Source organism: Cottoperca gobio, chromosome 3 (genome assembly GCF_900634415.1).
Source record: "Cottoperca gobio chromosome 3, fCotGob3.1, whole genome shotgun sequence".
NCBI lineage: Eukaryota > Metazoa > Chordata > Actinopteri > Perciformes > Bovichtidae > Cottoperca > Cottoperca gobio.
In genome coordinates this window covers 19,545,641-19,563,519 of record NC_041357.1, presented here as the reverse complement: position 1 = coordinate 19,563,519, position 17,879 = coordinate 19,545,641, and the positions used below count along the sequence as shown (strand labels likewise).

The 17,879-nt window shown below is 37.8% G+C and overlaps 1 long non-coding RNA gene across 1 annotated transcript; it reads left to right on the top strand.

Moving 5' to 3' along the window:
- Positions 1 to 6,840: 6,840 nt before the first annotated feature.
- Positions 6,841 to 10,797, top strand: LOC115004602 (uncharacterized). Its single transcript, XR_003831851.1, has 4 exons — positions 6,841 to 6,894; positions 8,461 to 8,741; positions 8,868 to 9,045; positions 9,345 to 10,797. It is a non-coding gene; the product is annotated as an uncharacterized LOC115004602 (long non-coding RNA).
- The last annotated feature ends 7,082 nt before the right edge of the window (positions 10,798 to 17,879 follow it).

Here is a 17,879-nt window from a genome sequence, read left to right as displayed (position 1 = left end):
GGAAGGCAAAAAGACAGTAAAGATCTAAAGACATGCAAACGGTTAGAACGGTCCTTTATGTATTGCAGTACAATATTAGATGGGACACAATTGTGAATGTGGTCCCATTTGTGTTAAAAGTTGAATGAATGGGGAACTAATAGTCTTTAATTCCACATGGAATTGGAAATATGGTGGTAACAAAATCACCATCAGGGAAAACTAAAGTAATACACCACTATTTAAACATCATTAATCAAATTACTGGGCGGATTTCCACAGGAATCAAGATAGACATACAATAAAAAATCTATAACGACCAAGCTGAAAACAAGAAAAAGGTTTGAGTTAATAATTATACGAGATAAGCAAATATTTAAATTGACTTGTTTCAATGTTAAATCATTAAACCTTGGCTATTCAAACATTAAGAGAAAATTGTTTTCTTACAGAAACAGAAAGATGAAAATGTAATAGTACAATAGTTTGTAAATTGAAATAAATGTTAAAGATAACTAAACTAAAGGAAAATAAGGAGAACACAGTGGAAATGATTGTCATTTCAATTTATTCCTTTAGACATGAAATGTTTTATTATGCTGAAATTATAATTATTTGTATGTACTTCAAGGCAAGATACTGTAAATACTCCAGACATTTTAGACTCAATAAGCATCACTGTTGAGTTTTTGTAGGTTCCAGTTCATAAAGGGAAACAGGAAAACAAAGAGGTGATGGGGATAAACAATGATGATTTAGAAAAACAAATAAAGTGTTTATTAGAAAAGAGATATGTTTTAGAGGATGTTTTGTAGAAAATAATTAACTAGAAATCAGGAAGCAGAGGAGAAGATGGAGCATAAAAGATTGTGCCAATCAGGACTAGAATACAATCAAATCATTCCTATTCCTAAAAGTAATTACATGAGAGGATGTCTATGTGTGCAAGTGAAACAATACATACAGTACACGTAAGACTAGCTGTTTACTGTAGTTGGTCCTTATTTACACATAACAATACACAGTAAACAACTTTTATTTGAAATAGTTAATTTCGACACCTGTAGTCAGAACAGGAGAGTATAAGGTAATATTTAACTTTTTTTTAAACGTGTGTTAGAAGACTTTTTCTTCTATATGATCGTCTGAGATATTGTCTTTAAAAGTTGCTAGACATTGCAAAAGAATGTAAACAAATGAATTTAATTAAATATCATTTAAATGTTTAACGTACAAGCAATAAATAAATAAAATGAAAATGACATAACAACAAAACATAAATAAATTAACAAAATAATGAATAAATTGATAAATAAATAAGATATTAAAAAAAACAATACAATAAAAAAGACGAACATACAAAAATAATAACAGCTAGAAAATGGTTTCACTGTCAGATCCTCAAATTTAACATGGGGCTTCTGTTTAGTAAGATAAAAAATAAAAATTCAACTTTTTTGCATGTTCGATCCAAGAATATCCTTTGGGAAAACATTTATAATATTTCCTGATTGTCCATGTTGTGGTTTGGCACTTGCCACAGTTATGTCCTTTAACTTTTCCTGAAGCCAGTCCTGTCTGTCTCCAACTTGCTTGTGTTCCCGAACGTTGTGCATAAGCTGTACCTCACTGATGGTTCTCTTTCTGTATAAATCGAAAATACCACAAGGAAGAAGTTCATCATCAATGGATTTTTTATTATAATTATTAATTGCCAATTAGTTATTTTCACTGCAAAGGGAAAATGATGATGATATAAGATTATTTGACAATGCTAAGACACAAACTACATTTACCTCAGTGGTTTAGCCTCTATGCGTAAACTGGCGACGAAGAATATCAGAACCAATGTTTCCAAGTACCTCAATGAAAACATGTTGAAAAACTGAAACAAATAAAGTAAAATAGTGGTTAGAAAACCTATTTCATTGCCCCCAAAATAACACTTGGTAACTAACTATACAACGATATATTTAATGGACATATAAATAAATGAACCACTGTCATGCCATTCTTACCAGATTTTCTGTCCTTATATCCAGGAAAAAGTACGTCAGGTTTTGTACAGATAGTATTGCATAAGTCTGGCAAAGAAGTCAAACTTGCTGATCAGTCTTTGTTGAGAGGACGGTTCTCTCCTTTATATACAGCGTAGCCCTCCCCTGGTCATCAATGAGCCATTTTCACTGTTGATGTTGATGTCACTTTTCCAATGCATCGATGGGGACAGGCATCTGCATGACACCACCTCCACCACCACTCACTACAAACTCATCTTTCAACACCTCTGCAAAGTGCCCTGTTCGTCACACTGTTTTTCAACTTGTACCATTTTCAGTCTTCATGCTGAATAATGAGACTTTTGTGAATCAGATTAAACTTTCTGTGAAACAAATGTCTTTATTGATCCCTAATTAGATATGCCTCATGCAGTGGGACTGCAGTGAAAACATATACTCTTTGAAATGGCAATGACTGTCAAGCTTAATTTATTAGCAATGCAATTTATTTTATGGTTCAACTCATGCAAGCATCTAAAGGTCGTGAAGAGGTGCAGCTGGGCCAGCCTGAAGGGGATGAAGCAAAGGCACTAATCCAGTGCTGATTAATAGATTTTCTTAACCGCAGAAGAGATAGACACGACTATTAAGTGCAGGATGTTCATAGAGTCAGGACACTGCACCTGCTCTTTGACTGAATTTCTGCAGAGTTCTCCTACACTTTCAAAAAATGTTGTTAATTATAAAGTCCTTCTGTAGAACCTGGTGATTACTATATCTTGCATCAGCTGTAGAGCTGTCACATGCATCTGGTCTTTATCAAATGCAAAGAAGAACTGATTATTCACATTTTGATTAAAAGAGCACATCATTGAAATAAAGGTCTATTCCAACATTTTTGGAGACAATTTTGAAATTCTATGTATTTTCTCTTCAAGAAAGTATATACGTGTATAAACTTGCATTATGAGTGTGGATTTCCACAGTGGCCTCTCTCGTAGTTTCATGCATGATGTCAGTAAGAATGTGTCGACTAGACATTTGAAAAGAAATAAGCGCTGACAATTACAGTTAACTTATTCTTTTTAAATGTGTAAAGCAGCATTGCAGTTATATGACGTATGGGTTGGGAATAACCTTGTGACACTGTCACAAGGTGCATTAGGTAACCATGAAAGACATTTTCTAAATGAGGCAAAGGAATGGCTATGCCATGACTGGAGAAAAGGGTGCCACAGTAGGACCTATATCTTTCTGTCATAAAGCTCCCCTGCACAATATGCACACATAATGTCCTTATGCGTGTTTTCAAGTTATATTATTTATTTTTTAGGGAGCATTCATTTAATTTTTTTCATTTCAATTTATGATTTAACACCCAAATCATTAAACTCTTTTTATAATGCAGCATTTCACCATTTCATCTGATATTCGAGTGTTATTTTGATTTCTGTGTGTTACAATGCTTGATGTGGTTAAATATTACCACATCATTAGAATATAGTATTATCCCATAGGTCAATATTCTAATCAAGTTTCAGACTTACTCGCTGATTAATTAATATCAACAACATTTGCCCCATCTAACATCACTAGTCTTCCACAGAAATCCATATAAGGTGTAAGGTTATTAAAACAGAGCGGTACATCCCGCTCAGGCTGGGAGAAACAGAAGGGTAGAGTACATGTAGGGCCATTTACTTAATGCTGACCTGAGTCTTATCAGCTCCCTCCATCATGCTCGTAAACAGCACTCAGCACCACCTGTGGTTTCAACTAGGCTGGATTTTTTGTACATGTGTAGTATACTCAAGCGAGTTGCTCTCATTACCTCATGCGCTCACAATGTGAGCCATCTCAGTAATGGTATGCAGCTGGTGTGCAAGAGGTCTTGACAGGGATTGATGGGAAGAATTGCACGCAAATCATTAGCTTGGGTCACCCCCAAGTCACAAAGAAAGTAATGCACATAAAAATGACTCATCTCTTTGATCTATATATAAGTGTATCGGCTGTAAATAGGCTGCCTCTATACGGATTTGGGTTTTGAAAGCTCTTTCATTGAATTTTAGATTCACCATACTTCCTGCTCATTTAGTGTTTTGCCATGCCTGTTAATGATTTCAGAAAGTAAACCGTTTCATTCATTTTAATCCAATTTCTCTGGACTCTGTATTGTATGTTTAAAGGTCTTATATTGAAGGACACCAGGACCATATAATGCTTTCCCAGAAATCTATAAATGGAGTTACTTTTTTCATGAAATGAGCTCACCTCACTTGAAGATATCATGTAACGTAACAGGATATATTTAGATTGTCAACATCATCCCACCTTTGCTAGTGAAACCAAACAAACACATGGGTACATATCTAAAACATGCTGCTTGAATATCAAATATGAAGCTTATGACGGGGGTAGAACCCAGTGCAGCAATAAATCATTCAGATGTGTGTGCAGCCAAGTGCTGTTGGAGCTATGCAACAGTTTCTTTGCCAAACCAAATGTTTTTATTCTTCCTTGAAACAGGTTTGCAGGGACATGCCAGTGGATACCCACACTCACATCAATCTATCACATACTTTTGCAATGTCCATCTGACTACTCGGCACAGGTGGTGGTGGTGTCAAGTTAGAAGTTAGTGTCTCTTCACTGTGCACATTGAACAGTGAGTCCATAGACTACAAAGAAAGAGCACAACAAGAAAGGGCCAGTGGTCCGTTTTTCTTCATTATCATCACTATCATCATTCTCATAGACATGATTTTCAATAAAATAACATCCCTGAAAAAAATCCCTAACATAATGTACACTTTCCCCCCTCTTTTTCTTTAAAGGGGGAAATCCATCAATTTTACACATCAAAGTCTGTTTACAAGTGTTGGGGAGTACTACTGCGTATGTGAATAAAGTTGTTTAATGCCTTTTGGGGCTCCAGACGGAGCTGCGTGTTACTTGAGTCAGCGAGGAATAATAAAGTTCTGCTGCATCGATGGAGGAGTGTGACGCTCTATTAAGTAGCTTTAAATGAAGAAACAAGCTTATTTTACAAGGTCTGATGATCACACTGCAATTTAAAAAAGGTTTTATGGAATGTTTGAATAGCTGCACCACTCAATGAAATATAATTATTCTATATGACTTGCAAAAGTTGATACACATTTCCCGAAGATTCAGCCTGACGCAGTTTGTATCCTTGGACATATAAATAAATAAAGTCATGCAGGTTTGATTTTGTGTGCTGAACAGCATGACTTAGTGGTGAGGTAACTAATTAATGTTAACTAAGGGTAATGTTGACCTTGACTGTACAGCAATTTAAATGGTAAAAATATTGCAGTCTGAGAAGAAAGAAGCAAAACAATAACATCCATATAGAAGATATATTGACACAAAATAAATTATGTGCAGAAGATGGGTAAAGCAGCCGTCAGAGGGGCTGTTTCTGCTCTGTATAGTTTTTGTAACACCTTTATTCCATACCTGTCAACCCTCCCGTATTTTTCCTTCTATCCCGCTGTCCTCCCGTTTAAATATTTTCCCATAATTATCTCCTATTTTTAACCTTTCAAAAATAAAAATAGGCCTAATTAAAAAAAAAAGTGTACAGTGGTAAAAGTGGCCTCCGGTAACGCAGGTGGCAGTAGTACGTTTAGCTTTAGTTGAAAAACGTTATCCGCCAGTAAACACACAGAAGAAGAAAACAGGAATAATAACACAGAAGAAGAAGACTTACGCATATGGATGAGAGTCACAGTGAACGTGAGATAGATGGAGACGCAGTTGTACCTGCCAAACAAGCAAACTTTATGCAAGTAACTAGACAAATGGGAGGAGACCTTCTCTTATTTAATAAAAAGCAGAGTCGGGAAAACTCGTGCTTTTTGTAAAGTATGCCATTCAGATTTTATTATTGCACACGACGTAATAAGCGATGTTTGCCAGCATGAAAAATCGTCCAAGCACAAGCACGCCAAGAGGCACAAAACATACACTGTCAATGACTTAATTTGTGACAAGAACTGTGTCGGAGGCAAACCAAGTGACCAAAGCTGAGGGAAAGATGTCAATGCTTTGCGCCAAAAATAATGTAGCCTTCAGCTAGCCTTGAGGCAGGCAAAGTCTGCAACCTATGTTTACAACAGGTCACTTGCAGATGCTAGGGACTCCCACACTGAATACAATGTATATATGCAATTAAAATACATACATCTTATAAACATGTCTGTACAAGTAATACATACTTTAAATAAACATGTAATTCCTGAACCCGTCCCTTATGTGTTTACATTTACATTATATGGGTTGGGGCTGGCTGGCTCAGAGCTGTTACGGTATGGGCGGAGTCCGCCAGAAAATCTCCCTTATTTTGAAATTCCAACGTTGACAGGTATATATAGAATCGGAGTTTCGGGCTTCCGGTGGAATCGCAATGCATGCTGGGGTGGCGGGCGTAGAAAAGTGAGCACCAACTCTACAAGGGCCGCCATATTGGATTTCTTCTCTACGTGTTTACATTGTATTTAGCTTATTCTTCAAGCGTGTTTTTACTTTTGGCTAGTTTTTAGTGTGTAATCATCGCTCTTCTAGTTATGGGATTTGGACACCGAAATTGTGTGTTGAAAGGATGTTCAAACAGTGGGAGAAAGCTAAATAAATGGGCAGAATGTCATTGTGAGCTTCACGATTGCACTCGTTTTATGAAAAATGGCGACTGCAAGTCCCCGTTTGAACTATTTCCATTTCCAACAGCACTAAAGAACAATGATAGAAGGCTAGCATGGACCAAAGCTGTAAAGAGACAGGGTTACAATGGGAAGTCTTGGGAGCCCAAGAAATTTTCGCGGATTTGCAGTGAGCATTTCATGCAAGGAAAACCAACAAATGAATTCCCTGATCCTGAACTCGACCTGGGGTATGCAGTCTATCTACTTGATTTATATATTGACAAATGTACTTTCTATATATTGAGTTTTATAATAATTAACAAACACAAGTTAGGTATATATTTATAATAGCTTACCCTGCAAAACAACTGCAATAAGCACTTATGATATCGCCAGTTTTCTTGACTGCAGATCCATGCTGAATGTGGCGTATGGGAAGTTTTTATTGAATGAGTACATTTTGCTTTCAAAAAGCTATTCTCAGAATCTGCGAGAGGATTGAAAGATATTTGTTTCAACCAGCCAGAGTCAAACAGTCCAAAAGCTTTGCCTTCTTTGTATTCGTTGTATTCGTTTATGAAACTACATCGTTCCCTGGGTGGTCAGACATTAAAAATAATGTCGGCGGCCAAGAAGTCATGCTGTTGTTTTCATTGACCCAGCCATCCTGCAATGTCAAGGGATCAGGCACTGAAACGCCACTCGGCATAACCAAAAGCTTAGTCTTTTCTTTTTCTGTGATTGAAAGTCTTTCGTTAGCTGTTGGTTGCTCCTCAATGCCCATCTCTGATGCAGCAAACACCCTGGGAATAAGCTCTAGTTTTGTTCCTGAAACCTTTAAATTCATTATTTACTTACAAGCTAAGTACTTGCTTACTGTCAGTGTCTGTGTCAGTCTGTGTGTCTGTGTGTGTCACACAGTCTGTCTGTGTGTGTGCGCCTTTTTTTATGGTGTAAAGCATATTGTGTATATATATATATATATATATATATATATAGAAGTTAATACAAAAATATTCAGAGACCTCATTGGACGAGGCAACGTGGTGCTGACAGTTTTCTCAGGTGATTGTAAGATAAAAAGGCCAGTATAATCAAACACCTCACTGAACAGAATAAAATTATCAATATCTTTTTTTTTTTCCTTTTAGAGTTCTCTGAATGGCTTCTGATAAGTCCGATTCAAGCTTCAGCTCAACTGCGAATGTCGATGAGGTTCCGAGCAAGAGACAAAGAATCGAGGATACACTTGATGCAGTGTCTGCTAAACAAGTCATAACAAAGCTTGTTTCTCAGTAGTCTCTTAACACTTTCTCTAGAAAAGCTGTTTATCATTATATTTTGGATTATCATGTTTTATTTATTAGTTGATTGAAGCTGTGCTGAGGCAAGTCTGGTGGTGAAGAAGTAAGAATAAAGTAAGAATACCAAACAATAGAAACATTAAAAGATGCCACAAGAAGACAAATGGTTAACATACTGGTAGCTCGCATGATTGAAAATCATGAGTGTTTTTCATATTGTTTCATTTGTGCCAAATAACTGCATGCCCATTGTCCAAATTTTGATTAGGAATTTAATATCTCCTCTCGGGCACATCCCCACTAAAGCTATAAGAGAAGAGTATGCTCTTGGGATAGTGACGCTGTTCCGTTCCATAAAGGATCCATATACCAAGAAAGGCTCTGTAATATTCCTTATTATTGTTTGCATGAAAGTTGCATATCAAACGTGCATATTATGACACAACGGTGTTTGTATGACATTTGAGTTCTTTTAAAGTATGACCAAAATATTTTTTTGTTTTATTTCAGGAACACTTCCATGATACTGCAAGCAGCACAGGATACATTTCTTGGCGTCTGAAAGCAATCCAACGAAAGATTTGTCGAGGATCTGCACCATCACTAAATAGCCCTATGGACACTTCTCCCAAATGTCCAACGAGCTGTTAATGTAGAAAGGCAGCTGGATGGGGATGCTTGCCAAGAGGCCATGTCTTTGCTCAACCATACCACAGACAATTCCCTGATTTTTCAGAAAATGAGAGAAACCTTTCAGCACCGTCAGAAGCTTGTTAATGACCCAAGCAGAGGTGTTGATATCCTCTCCATCTTCCCAAGATTCCTGGATAGCAAAAGATTGTTAAGTTTGGAATTAAATGTTTACAATGGCATGACACATTTCCTGTAGTAGTAACGTAATATCTTCTTTCGTGAAGGTGGATCAAGACTTCACCCTCCTATTTGATCATGAAACATCCTCCAGGCCCCTTCAGAAATGGGATGTGTTCTTCAGTTCAAATGTCATAAAAGAGGCTAAGCGGCTTACTTCAACACCCAGAGTTGCGTCGCTTGTTGCAGAGAGTCCCACAGGAAGTGATCTTGATGAGACAACAAGTGAGTTGTATTTGTTTAGCTTGTTTAAAGCACTTGCCATATCTCCAAAAAGACTTAGTCTTTCATAAGGTAATTATATTATTAAGGTGATTATAATTGTCACGTCACCTTCTTAGACACGTGTAAAAGAGGGTTGTTAAAAAGTGAATGAAATTGAAATGAAGTCTTCATAAGCATTCCCATCTTGCACTAGCCAGTAAGAAGATGTTTGAATAACTGATCACTTCTATAATGTAGTGTTCTCTGTGGCTGCACATCATTCTTGTGTGTAATGTTAGGTTTCTTTATCTCAACCCTAGTCATGCTGCAGTTTGGAGGAGCATCTCCGCAACCAGCAGGGTCGGCAGCCATACCTCCTCGCTGTTGGGCATCAGAAGAGCAAGATTGACAGCTTCTACATCACCATGGATAAGCATCTCATCCCACGCCAGGCAAACCGCTCCCTACCTTGGGGCTTTCGACAAATTTTCCAAAACCCATTTTGTGTTTAATTTGTCGTACGATGCTGCGTTACTGAATTTTTACACATTCTTGCAGACAACAGTGTATAACATTGATGTGGGGAAAATGAAGGAGTCACCCAGAGTCAGAGACTTGCCAGACTCCTTGACCAGCTAGTACCGGTCTCTCTCTCTCTGAGTAGGAGGCTAAAACAATACTGACCGGTTTCATGTGTCAGAAGAAGTTGATGGTGCTATACTGGAACCGTTGATAAATGATATAAAATTACTGGAAACCCAAGGCCTTAGTCTTAGTAGTGTTTGATTGAGAGGAATGATTCTCAAACAGTATACAGTGAGGAAGATCCCAAAGTGATCCTTCGTGCAAAAAATATGTTTATGCATTACAAATGTCTCCAAGACAACCCACAATTGAACTCTGTATGGTTTGAAAAAGACTTCTACAATTAACTCATTGAAGTATTTCCATGTTTGAAATAATTACTCATTTGATATAATGCATGAACTTCTTGAGGGTGTGACTCAGTGTGAGATCAAATTGCTTTTTGAATATCTCACAAAAGACTTAATATCACAACAGAACTTGCTTTCCAGGATTTATGGTTTTAACTACGGATCTGTAGAACGAAAGAAACGTCCCACAAAGATAATTTTGGACAGTGCTGGCAATGGCATTGGTTTGAATTCTATTCAGTCGTGTGAAAAACATCCCACTGTTGTTTGGTGACATTATTCCCGCAGGAAACGAAAACTGGAATGTGTTACTGTTATTTAAAATAATGAACATGATTGTGTCACTTTCTCGCTCTAGGTACGACAATATATTTAAAGCATTTGATTGTTGACCACCACAAACTATTTAAGCACTTGTATCCACATAGAAACTTGCTACCTAAGCATCCTTTCATGACCCACTGTATATGTGGTCTATGAGGTGTGAAGCCAAAGACAAGATGTTTAAAGATTATTTCAAAAACATAACAAAATCACTTGCTAAAAAGCATCAGATGGCTATTGCTTATCACTGGGAAACCTTCACCCTTAAATATAAAAAGAGTATGGCCCAATTAAGACTTATTCCCTCAGAGATGTGAATGTGGTCAACAATGAAATGCTTGAAATTATTTGGTTTTGGGTTAAAGTTGATGGTGTAGAATATACATGTGGACTTGTTTGTCTTTTGTCAAATATGTGATGTACTTTTGGTTGAAGGTAACACATGAATATTAAAGTCACCTACGATAATTACTTTCTGTTTTAAGGACTAAATTCTGAGAAGTCAGATATAAATTCAGAACAATATAACAAATAAAATTGGCTTTATTGTTTTCCATGTTGAGTTTGAAAGCGTAAATAATGCTTTTAGGTTTAGGATTGATTAATAAGCTTGAGTCCGCAACTCCACCTCCTCGGCCTGTGCCTCGAGGAACGTTAGTATTATTATGGCGAGGCGGAGTGGATTCATCTAGACTGACATATTCACGTCTCAGCCAAGTTTCAGTGAGACAATAAATAAATCTTATCTGATATTAAATCATTTACTAGTCCAGATTTAGATGACAAAGATCTGATGTTTAAGAGCCCACATTTAATTGTTCTACTTAGTTGCACTTTAGCAGCGGTGGTGTTAATTTGTATTAGGTTTTTAACTCCCCCTCTGTTTAACATTGATTTCATCAATTTCAGTGGTCGTGGGGCAGACACAGTCATTATGGGGATTTAAGTGGGTGACTGCCCGGAAGGAAGCACAGAGAAGTGTGTGCAACTCTACCTCCTGGCCTCATGGATTAGGTCCACTAATAAACTTTGTAATATTAGTAGATATGCGATCCGCTCCATCCAAAGTAGGATTGATGCCGTCACTGCTAATCAGAACAGGAGTTCCCCAGAAAGTCAGCCAATTCTCTGGCCCAACAGAGCAGAAAAGGAAGAGAGATGCCATCGCTAGAAGGAGTGTAAACAATTGAGGATTTAGCGAGAGTCGCTAAGAGAAGAACGATAAGGAAAGAGTTGTAAGTGCTTAAGGAGTACACGTGTAGGTTTAGATAACTGACAGGTAGTTAGCCGATGTGATCAAGAATATAACAAAACGAATTGAGCAGCTGGAGTACATTACCGGCAACAAACGTAGTAGAAACAGGAAGTGACTCGCTTACAGTTACGCTGTGAATAATAATAATAATAATAATAATAATAATAATAACAATAATAATAATTGTATTTATAAAGCGCCTTTCAAAGCTAAAAGCAATCTCAAGGCGCTAACATTGTCTGTGCTTCAGACAATGATTCATAAGTGTCTGAAATATATATGAAATGTTTTATAGGGCTTAATTACCAGCAAACTTTAGTCACCTTTAGAGAATACATTTAACAACTAGCTTTAGTGGAATTATAACGTATTTTAAAGCATTTAGCAGCGATATTACAGGGAAAAGTCACAGATCAGGTGCCTCACACGGCAGTAGTTGGGGAGGTTTAAAGGCTTCCCAATTAAAATACAGAAAAATAATACGGTTTATTTGACATCCGTTGCTATCAGCTCGAATAGATTTGACACTTTATCACTTCCTGTAGATGAGTATTTCATACATTTATTGGCGAAGAGGAAACACAAAACTGTTAAGTCTCCAGGGTTCGATTTGTGGGTTTTCTTTGATTGGGCGAAAGTGTTCAGCTGTAACTGACCAATGGAAGATCGTGTTCAGTTATAACTGTCCAATGAGCGACGCGCAACGGCCGATTTCAACTGACCAATGAGCTACGAGATGAGGCTATATAAGTCGCAGGTTGGAAGCCGTTGGTCATTCAGCAGAAGAAAAGAGACAGGTAGGCAGCAACAGCTAGGAGCAGCGAGCTAGGAGCAGCGCTAACAGCAGCTAGCTAGGAGCAGCGCTAACAGCTAGCTAGCTAGGAGCAGTGCTAACAGCTAGCTAGGAGCAGTGCTAACAGCTAGCTAGGAGCAGCGCTAACAGCTAACTCAAAGTACCTAGCACAAAGCACCAGGGTGGCCAGACACCACACACCAGGGCAGGCCAAATGAGTCTTGGCGACCGCAATTGCCCGATCGCCGGCGGCCAATAAAACCCCAGGGGGCCTAATAAGCCGGTGCGAGCGGCGGTCAAATGAGCCAAGGCGGCCCTATACATGGGAGGTCATGGGGAAGGGCGAAATGATTGGGGAGGGGGGCCAATTGTGCCCTAAAAATTGATTTAAAAAAAAAAAAAAAGTAATACATTTAATAAAAACAGTATGTACATATACATACTTGTATATGTACATACGTACATGTATGTATATGTACTTCGACGCACTTGTCTTGTCCATAAACGCAACATTTTATCATCTTTTGGCCACAGAAAGTTAGATTTGGATACGGCCCCACATCCCCATACAACACATCGCTTGCCAATTATTCTTGGCGATCTATTGTTGTCCATTCTTTCTCATAAGAATTGACATCAGTCTTGGCTGGACGCTTCAACGTTTACAAACACTGGCTGTGTTCTACTTGTGACGTCATCGCCCGACCATTGCCGAAGTGGATGTTTCCGGCGCGTTAGCGGACGTCTTTCTCATGCCGTTATAATCGTGATTTATTAAGAATACATCAATAATAAAAAATATATATGGCACATTTCACAATAGAAATGCAACCTCTATCATATACCAAGCCCAATAACACTGACAAAATATCATTTCGTAGGCTCTGTAAGCGTGCACACATGCTCCACAGTGAGAGCTAGTTTCTTCTACTATTGTACCTGGCAGTACATTTGTAATAGTTAGTGTTAGTGTTCTACATTCCACCTTCATGACCTACAACAGTCATCATAATTTATTTTGGACATTTTGTTGTTTTTATTACATTTTCTTTCTGAAACTATCTCAATTGTCAAAGTTTACCATTCTGTCAAATGTTGTATTTGTACTATGTTGTTTATCCTGTACACACGACATCTATTGCACGTCTGTCCGTCCTGGGTTTCTTCCATTTTATCCCTTTGATTGTTGGGTTTCTTTTAGGAAGTTTTTCCTTGTGTGGTGCGAGGGTCGTATGCTGTACAGTCTGTAAAGCCCACTGAGACAAATGTGTAATTTGTGTTATTGGGCTATATAAATACATTTGATTTGATTTGATTTGACCACGACTGCACATCCTAGGTTTAGATTTCATCCACAAGAGGTCGCTGTGATCCAACAGTTCAGTTAAGCAGACCAGAATCCACTGTGATTCCTCTCTAAACAAGTAACAAATACTTTACTTTGATGGAAATACGAATTAATGGAGCACTGAGTTTGTTCTCTGCACTCCAACAGGCAATTACAAAGTAATAAAGCAGAGATACTTGAAAACACGGAAAGGGATGATACAATAATGAAAACAGTCTGACAATAACAATAACATCAAGGGCAGAAACACAGAATAAAAAATCTAAACTTGTAAGTAAGGACTTGAGATTTCCCCTTACATCCTGGCCGAGGAGAACTACAGCTACTGAATTTAATATCTGGCTGTCAAGGGGTATTTGACCCACACCAGCTGTGGTGAACTTTAAAATGGCCCTTAAAATCATGAAATCTATTGGAAGGTTTTGATGGTTTGTAAGAAATACAAATGACAAAAATAAATAATTTGTATTTTGCTCTTTATAATAGACGGCATTTTTCACCAACACCAGAAACTCTACAACCCAAATTAGTGTGCAATGCATTTAGACATAAATACATTTAATTTAATGTAGTTTATTTGTGTAGCACCTTTCAACAAGAGTGCTTTACAGACATTAAGAGAATGCATAAAAGAAAAATAAGAGAATATTAAAAACAATTATACAAAGGATTTTAAAAAGAGTAAAACAAAATAAGAAAAAAGAAAACATATCTAAAATAGAACAAGACAACATAAAGAGTAGGATAATGCTGCTACAGTGCAGTGCAAGAATAAAGAATTTCAAGTTAACTAAATGCAATGGCAAACAAAAAAGTGTTAAACCCAGATTTAAATTAACTGAGAGTTGGAGCAAGACCTCACGCTTTCTGGTTTGCTCCAGATTTGTGGCGCATAAAAACTGTTTAGTTTTGATTCTAGCAGACCTAGAAGTCTGGACGCTTCAAAGCGTAGCGGCAGATCAGACATATATCTTGGCCCTAAACTATACAGTTCTTTATAAACCAACAGTAGTATTTTAAAATCAATTATTTGACAAACAGGAAGCCAGAGCAAAGATCTGAGCACTAGAGTGAAGTGATCCATTATCTCGGTGTTAGTGAGGGCTCAGCGTTCTGAATCAACTGCAACTGTTTTTATTGACTTCTGCAAAAGGCAACGTTACAATTGAGCCTACAGACGATAAATGCATGGACAAGTGTTTTCTAAATCATAATAAGACAAAGGTCCTTTAATTCTTAATTATTAAGGTGATAGTTGTCTGATTTTGTAATTGCTTTAATTTGGATGTTGAAATTTGGTGTAGACTAAATCAAGACTTTTGGCCTGGTTTGTGTTTTTTTAACGTTAGCTACTGAATCTGAGAACACACTTTTAATCGTTCTTCTTTAGGTGCAAAGATAATTATTTCTATTGTATTTAACTTGAGAAAATGTTGACACAACTGATTTGTCAAATCCACTTTCTTAGTGCTTATATGGGAACATAGTCACCTGTTGTTATCGTTATATAAATCTGTTTGTCATATGCATACTTATGGTATGATATTCTGTTGTTGATCTGTGATAGTGGGAGTATGTAGATTTTAAATAGAAGAGGCCTGGGAATAGAGACTTGGGGAATATCATTTTTGTACGCTCAGATTTTTAATTGCTGATCAACACAAAGTAGACCCCGTCATATAATGCCAAGACTGAAATTCTTTCACTTTCTGTATTTAAAAATTTTTATTCCAGACCTTAAAAGAGCAGTCTCAATGTGGTGCGGTTAAAATACTGTCTGGAAAACATCAAAACAATTATTTAGGGCCAAGAGGGTAGAGGCTGTTAAAAAACAGCCTTTGAATTTATAAAAAAAAGGAGAGGTTTGATATTGGCCTGTAATTGGTGTCTAGATTATTCTTTTTAAAATATATTTATTTTGGCCTTTTTGGCTTTATGAGACAGAGAAGACATACAAGGGGAGATAGGGGGTATGACATGCAGCAAAGGGCCACAGGGTGGAATCAAACCTGGGCCACTGCACTCAGCCTTGGGGTGTCTGCTCCACCAGGTGAGCTACCTGGGCACGCCAAGATTTTTCTTTTCTAAGAGCTGCTTAATGACAGTTTTCAGGGCCTGTGGAGAATTTTGCACAATTTCGTGCAAGGTTATATAGCTAATAGGATTAGTGTCATGGTAATTAAATTGGTTTTAAGTGCAAGCGAGAACAATACAGACTCTTTACCTGGTATGGTACACGCATTCTGACTCTGGAGGTAGTCTTACTGCAAGACTTTGAGAATTTAAGCTAAAAGTATATTTGATTTTTAATAGGTTTCTCTGCTGAACTGTACAGGACTGTCTCAGAAAATTAGAATATTGTGATAAAGTTCTTTATTTTCTGTAATGCAATTAAAAAAACAAAAATGTCATGCATTCTGGATTCATTACAAATCAACTGAAATATTGCAAGCCTTTTATTATTTTAATATTGCTGATTATGGCTTACAGCTTAAGAAAACTCAAAAATCCTATCTCAAAAAATTAGAATAGTTCCTCAGACCAAGTAAAAAAAAAAAATTTATAACAGCAAAACAAAATCAAACATTTGAAAATGTCCATTAATGCACTCAGTACTTGGTTGGGAATCCTTTTGCACGGATTACTGCATCAATGCGGCGTGGCATGGAGGCAATCAGCCTGTGGCATTGCTGAGGTGTTATGGATGCCCAGGATGCTTCAATAGCGGCCTTTAGCTCATTAGCATTGTTGGGTCTGGTGTCTTTCAGCTTCTTCTTCACAATACCCCACATATTCTCTATGGGGTACAGGTCAGGGGAATTGGCAGGCCAATCGAGGACAGTAATACCATGGTCAGTACACCAGTTACTGGTGGTTTTGGCACTGTGGGCAGGTGCCAGATCATGCTGGAAAATGAATTCCTCATCTCCATAGAGCTTTTCAGCAGACGGAAGCATGTAGTGCTCTAAAATCTCTTGGTACACAGCTGCATTTACTCTGGGCTTGATGAAACACAGTGGACCAACACCAGCAGCTGACATGGCTCCCCAAACCATCGCTGACTGTGGGAACTTCACACTGGATTTCAAGCAACTTGGATTTTGCTCCTCTCCAGCCTTTCTCCAGACTCTGGCGCCTTGACTTCCAAATGAAATACAAAACTTGCTTTCGTCTGAAAAGAGGACTTTGGACCACTCTGCAACTGTCCAGTGCTTCTTTTCCATAGCCCAAGTCAGACGCTTCTTCCGTTGTCTTGAGTTCAGAAGTGGCTTGACCATGGGAATACGGCTATTGTAGCCCATTTCCCGGACACGTCTGTGAACAGTGGCTTTTGATACCTGGACTCCAGCTTCAGTCCACTGTCTTTGAAGCTCCCCCAAATTCTGGAAGCGACTCTTCTTCACAATGCTGTTAAGGCTGCGGTCATCTCTCTTGGTTGTGCAGTGTTTCCTGCCACATTTCCCCCTTCCAACAGACTTTTTGTGGATGTGCTTTGAAACTGCACTCTGTGAACAGCTTGCTCTTTGAGACATTTCTTTTTGTGTCTTACCCTCCTGATGGAGGGTGTCAATGATGGTCCTCTGGACAGCAGTCAGATCAGCAGTCTTCCCCATACTTGTGATTTAGTTTACTGAACCAAGCTGAGTGTTTTTCAAGGCTCAGGAAACCCTTGCAGGTGTTTCGAGTTAATTAGACGATTCAAGTGATTCGTTGAACACCCTACTAGTATACTTTTTCATGATATTCTAATATTTAGAGATAGGATATTTGAGTTTTCTTAAGCTGTATGCCATAATCAGCAATATTAAAATAATAAAAGGCTTGCAATATTTCAGTTGATTTGTAATGAATCCAGAATGTATGACATTTTTGTTTTTTTAATTGCATTACAGAAAATAAAGAACTTTATCACAATATTCTAATTTTCTGAGACAGTCCTGTATTTGTTTACTGCTGTTCTCGGGCAAACATCCTGATTAACGTGAGATCTGTGAGTTTCAATTGCCAGCAATCATCGTCAGGACCATTGTGACAGATTACGGGCAAGGACAAGGACAAGCGAGTCTTTCGCAGGAGTCTTGTTGGGAGGATATGTGGGACGCAAAGCCAACATTAACTGGGCTAAGTATCTCGTTCTTGCTCTTCCCTTTCCTTATTCAAATATGTGTATACTTTCTATTCCTGTTCATGTGTCTTATG